Source organism: Opisthocomus hoazin, chromosome 6, assembly GCF_030867145.1.
Source record: "Opisthocomus hoazin isolate bOpiHoa1 chromosome 6, bOpiHoa1.hap1, whole genome shotgun sequence".
Classification (NCBI taxonomy): domain Eukaryota; kingdom Metazoa; phylum Chordata; class Aves; order Opisthocomiformes; family Opisthocomidae; genus Opisthocomus; species Opisthocomus hoazin.
This window is the reverse complement of record NC_134419.1, coordinates 22,670,955-22,676,954: the sequence shown is the minus strand read 5'-3', so window position 1 is coordinate 22,676,954 and position 6,000 is coordinate 22,670,955.

Below are 6,000 nucleotides of genomic sequence, written 5' to 3'. Positions count from 1 at the left end.
GACGATGAGCCAGGGTCATTGCGGGAGATAGAGACAGAGATCATCACCCGGTCCCTGTCCCTGGGCGAGCTGCAAGACATGCGGAAAGATTTCAGCCGCCACCCAGGCGAGCACATTGCCACCTGGCTGCTGCGGTGCTGGGATAACGGGGCCAGCAGCTTGGAATTAGAGGGCAAGGAAGCCATGCAGCTGAGATCCCTGGCCAGGGATGGGGGCATTGACAAGGCCATTGGGAAAAAGGAACACGTCCTCAGCCTCTGGAGAAGACTTCTGTCAGCCGTGAGGGAGAGGTACCCCTTCAGTGACAATTTTGTATGCTATCCTGGCAAGTGGACCAATATGGAGAGGAGTATTCAGTACCTGAGGGAATTAGCTGTGCGGGAGCTGGTTTACTATGAACCAGACGATGAGCAGTAACCCACAGACCCAGATGAAGTCCAGTGCACACAATCCATGTGGAGGAAGTTTGTGCGGAGCGCACCATCCTCATATGCCAACTCACTGGCAGTAGTAGACTGGAAAGGTAAAGAGGCATCAACAGTAGATGAGGTGGCTGTCAGACTCCAGCAATATGAGGAACGTCTCTCTTCCTCCCTTGTCTCAGCTGTGGAGAAACTGGTCAAGTGACTCAGAAAGAATATGTCCTACTCCCCACCTGTATGGGCCAGTGTCTCAGCTGTTAGGGGCAGGTGTTTCTCTGCTCAGCAGAGAAGATACAGAGGCTACACACCACAGGGCACCTTGTGGTTTTACCTGTGTGACCACAGAGAGGACATGAGGAAGTGGGATGGAAAACACACCTCAAAGACTAGAGGCACAAGTGCGTGAGCTGCAAGGTAAAACAATCACCAAAGGGGATTCTGTTAGGAAAAATGCTGCTCCAGTTTCACAGAATCACAGAATCACAGAATCTTCAGGGTTGGAAGGGACCTCTGTGGGTCATCTAGTCCAACCCCCCTGCCAAAACAGGGTCACCTACAGCAGGCTGCACCGAACCTTGTCCCCGCGGGTCTTGAATATCTCCAGAGAAGGAGACTCCACAACCTCCCAGGGCAGCCTGTTCCAGTGCTCCGTCACCCTCAGAGTGAAGAAGTTCTTCCTCATGTTCAGACGGAGCTTCCTCTGCTTCAGTTTGTGCCCGTTGCCCCTTGTCCTGTCACTGGGCACCACTGAAAAGAGTCTGGCCCCGTCCTCCTGACACCCACCCTTCAGATATTTATAAGCATGTATAAGGTCCCATCTCAGCCTTCTCTTCTTCAGGCTGAACAAGCCCAGCTCCCTCAGCCTTTCCTTGTAGGAGAGATGCTCCAGTCCCCTCATCATCCTCGTAGCCCTCCGCTGGACTCTCTCCAGTAGTTCCTCATCTTTCTTGAACTGGGGAGCCCAGAACTGGACACAGTACTGCCGATGGGGCCTCACTAGGGCAGAGTAGAGGGGAAGGAGAACCTCCCTCGACCTGCTGGCCACACTCCTCTTGATGCACCCCAGGATCCCATTGGCTTTCTTGGCAACCATGGCACACTGCTGGCTCATGGTTAACCTGTCATCCACCAGGACACCCAGGTCCCTCTCTGCAGAGCTGCTCTCCAGCAGGTCCACCCCAAGCCTGTACTGGTGCATGGGGTTGTTCCTGCCCAGGTGCAGGACCCTGCACTTGCCCTTGTTGAACTTCATCAGGTTCCTCTGCGCCCAACTCTCCAGCCTGTCCAGGTCTCGCTGAATGGCAGCACAGCCTTCCGCTGTATCTACCACTCCTCCCCGTTTTGTGTCATCAGCAAATGTGCTGAGGGTACACTCTGTCTCTTCATCCAGGTCATTGATGAAGAAGTTGAGTAAGACTCAACTGTACTGACCCCTGGGGAACACCACTAGTTACAGGCCTCCAACTAGACTCAGCGCCGCTGATGACAACCCTCTGAGCTCTGCCATTCAGCCAGTTCTCAATCCATCTCACTGACCACTCCTCCAGCCCACACTTCCTGAGCTTCCCTAGGAGGATGTTCTGGGAGACAGTGTCGAAAGCCTTGCTGAAGTCGATGCAGACAACATCCACTGCTCTCCCCTCATCTACCAGTCATGCCATTGTAGACAGCTGTCAGATTGGTCAGGCATGATTTCCCCTTGGTGACTCCATGTCGACTACTCCTGACAACCTTCTTTTCCTCCACTTGCTTAATGATGACCTCTAGAATGAGCTGCTGCATCATCTTTCCCGGGATGGAGGTGAGGCTTCCTGCCCTCCAGCTCCTCAGGGCCTCCGCAACAGCTCTTCCCCTCAGGGCCCTCGGCTGCCCCGATGCCCCTAAAGGCACCCCACCACCACAGCCCCTCGGAGTCTTTCTCCAGGTTCCACAACCCCGTCCCCTCAGGATCTCCCCCCAGCCCGGCAGAGCTGCCCCGTAGCAGCACAGCACTGAAGGAGCTCCATAGGAGCCAGCTAATATGGCGCCTCGGACCCCCCAACATTGCAGCCAGCAACACACGGGCAGGAAAGACGTGGCGGTTCATGGCTGGGATTTCATATTCCCAACTCGGGCTGAAAGACAGCGCTTTCAGAGAAGAGCTGTCCTCTGGGCAGGGAGCGGCCAGGAGCCCCCTGGCCTTCCCCGCGCGCTCAGGTGGCCCCAGCAGATGCTGCTCCCGGGATGAGCTCTAAGATGCAGAGCTGCCGCAGCAGATCCAGGGACTGAGGCGGAGAGAAGGCCACCTCCTCCACGCCCTGCGGAGCTGCTCTAGCAGCCCCAGCAGCCGGGGTCTGGAGGAAGGAGTCCTCTCTGGAGCTCTGAGCCGCAGCAGGGTTTCAGCTGCCAGCTTGGAGACGTGGGGGCTGACGTCATTTGCCGTGCCTTGGAGGGCCTCGCAGATGATCTGGAGCCTCTCGTCCTGCTGACCCCTCACGCGCTGCCCAGCCAGCCCTAGGAACACGCAGCCCCACAAGCCAGCTCTCCAGACCAGGCAGGCAGTTTGATCTTGATTCCAATCCTCTGGAAGGGACCTTCAAGTCATTTTTACAGCAGGCGAGCAGCAAATTCTCTGACCAGGATTAGAGGGGCCCTGCCTCCAGCCAGGTGGAGGAAAGGGCCCTAACCGGGTTTATTGGACAGTGTGGATTCGGTGGCCTGGCACGTCAGATCCACAAGAGTATAAAGCTCTAGTGGACACTGATGCACAGTGTACGTTAATGCCATCAGATTTCAAAGGGTCAGAGTCCATTTGCATTTCTGGAGTGACAGGGGGGTCCCAAGAGCTGAGTGTGTTGGAGGCTGAAGTGAGCCTCACTGGGCAGGAGTGGCAGAAGCACCCCATTGTAACTGGCCCCGAGGTGCCGTGCATCCTTGGGATAGACTATCTTAGGAGAGGGTATTTCAAGCACCCAAAGGGGTATCGGTGAGATTTTGGCATAGCTGCTTTGGAGACGGAAGAAATTAAACGGCTGTCCATTTTGCCTGCTCTCTCGGAGGATCCTTCTTTTGTGGGGTTGCTGAGGGCTGAAGAACAACAGGTGCCAATCGCGACCACAACGGTGCACCAGCGACAGTATTGTACCAACCAAGACTCCCTTCTCCCCATTCATCAGCTGATCCGCCAGCTGGAAAGTCAAGGAGTGATCAGCAAAACTCGCTCACCCTTTAATAGTCCCATATGGCCAGTGAGAAAATCTACTGGAGAGTGGAGACTGACAATAGACTGCCATGGTCTGAATGAAGTCACACCACCGCTGAGTGCTGCCGTGCCAGACATGCTAGAACTTCAATATCAGCTGGAGTCAAAGGTAGGCAAGTGGTACGCTACAATTGACATCGCTAATGCATTCTTCTCCATCCCTTTGGCAGCAGAGTGCAGGCCACAGTTTGCTTTCACCTGGAGGGGCATCCAGTACACCTGGAATCAACTGCCCCAGGGGTGGAAACACAGTCCCACCATTTGCCATGGACTAATCCAGACTGCACTGGAAAAGGGTGAAGCTCCAGAACATCTGCAGTACATCGATGACATCATTGTATGGGGTGACACAGCAGAGGAAGTTTTTGAGAAAGGGGAGAAAATAGTTCAGATCCTTCTGAAAGCCGGTTTCGCCATTAAGCGAAGCAAAGTCAAGGGACCTGCGCAAGAGATCCAGTTTTTAGGAATAAAATGGCAGGATGGGCGCCATCAAATCCCAATGGATGTCGTCAACAAAATAGCAGCTATGTCTCCACCAACCAGCAAAAAGGAAGCACAAGCCTTCTTAGGTGTTGTGGGTTTTTGGAGGATGCACATCCCAAATTACAGCTGGATTGTAAGTCGTCTGTATCACGTGACCCGGAAGAATGATTTTGAATGGGGCCCTGAGCAACGACAGGCATTTGAACAAATTAAATGGGAGATACTTCATGCTGTAGCCCTTGGTCCAGTCCGGTCAGGGCAAGATGTTAAAAACGTGCTCTACACCGCAGCCGGGGAGAATGGCCCAACCTGGAGTCTCTGGCAGAAAGCACCAGGGGAGACTCGAGGTCGACCCCTGGGGTTTTGGAGCCAGGGATATAAAGGATCCGAGGCCCGCTATACTCCCACTGAAAAAGAGATTCTGGCAGCATATGAAGGGATTCGAGCTGCTTCAGAAGTGGTCGGCACTGAAGCACAGCTCCTCCTAGCACCATGATTGCCGGTCCTGGGCTGGATGTTCAAAGAGAGGGTCCCCTCTACGCATCATGCCACCGATGCTACGTGGAGTAAGTGGGTCGCGCTGATCACCCAGCGCGCCCGAATGGGAAACCCCAGTCGCCCAGGAATTCTGGAGGTAATCATGAACTGGCCAGAAGGCAAAGATTTTGGAGCATCACCAGAGCAGGAGGTGACACATGCTGAAGAGGCCCCACTGTATAACCAGCTGCCAGAAGATAAGAAACAGTATGCCCTGTTCACGGATGGGTCCTGTCGCATTGTGGGGAAGCAGCGGAGGTGGAAGGCTGCTGTATGGAGCCCTACACGACAAGTCGCAGAAACTGCAGAAGGAGAAGGTGAGTCAAGCCAGTTTGCAGAGGTGAAAGCCATCCAGCTGGCTTTAGACATTGCCAGTCAAGAGAAGTGGCCAGTGCTCTATCTTTACACCGACTCCTGGATGGTGGCCAATGCCTTGTGGGGGGGGCTGCAGCAATGGAAGAACAACTGGCAGCGCAGAGGCAAACCTACCTGGGCTGCCCCATTGTGGCAAGATATTGCTGCCCATCTGGAGCAGCTGGTTGTAAAAGTTCATCATGTGGACGTCCACGTCCCTAAGAGCCGGGCCAGTGAGGAACATCAAAACAACCACCAGGTAGATCAGGCTGCTAAGATTGAAGTGGCTCAGGTGGATCTGGACTGGCAACATAAGGGTGAACTCTTTATAGCTCGGTGGGCCCATGACACCTCGGGCCACCAAGGAAGAGACGCGACATACAGATGGGCTCGTGACCGAGGGGTGGACTTGATCATGGACACTATCGCACAGGTCATCCATGAATGTGAAACATGCACTGCAATCAAGCAAGCCAAGAGGGTAAAGCCTCAGTGATATGGAGGATGATGGCTAAAATATAAATATGGGGAGGCTTGGCAGATTGACTACATCACACTGCCACAAACCCGCCAAGGCAAGCGCTATGTGCTCACAATGGTGGAGGCCACCACTGGATGGCTGGAAACCTACCCTGTGCCCCATGCCATCGCCCAGAATACCATCCTGGGCCTTGAAAAACAAGTCCTGTGGTGACATGGCACTCCCGAAAGAATCGAGTGAGACAACAGGACTCACTTTCCTAACAGCCTCATAGACACCTGGGCCAAAGAACATGGTATTGAGTGGGTGTATCACATCCCCTACCATGCACCAGCCTCTGAAAAGATCGAACGGTACAATGGGCTGCTAAAAACCACCTTCCTAACAATGGGGGGTGGGACTTTCAAAAACTGGGATACTCATTTAGCAAAGGCCACCTGGTTGGTAGAGGATCCACCAACCGGGCTGGTCCTGCCCAGTCA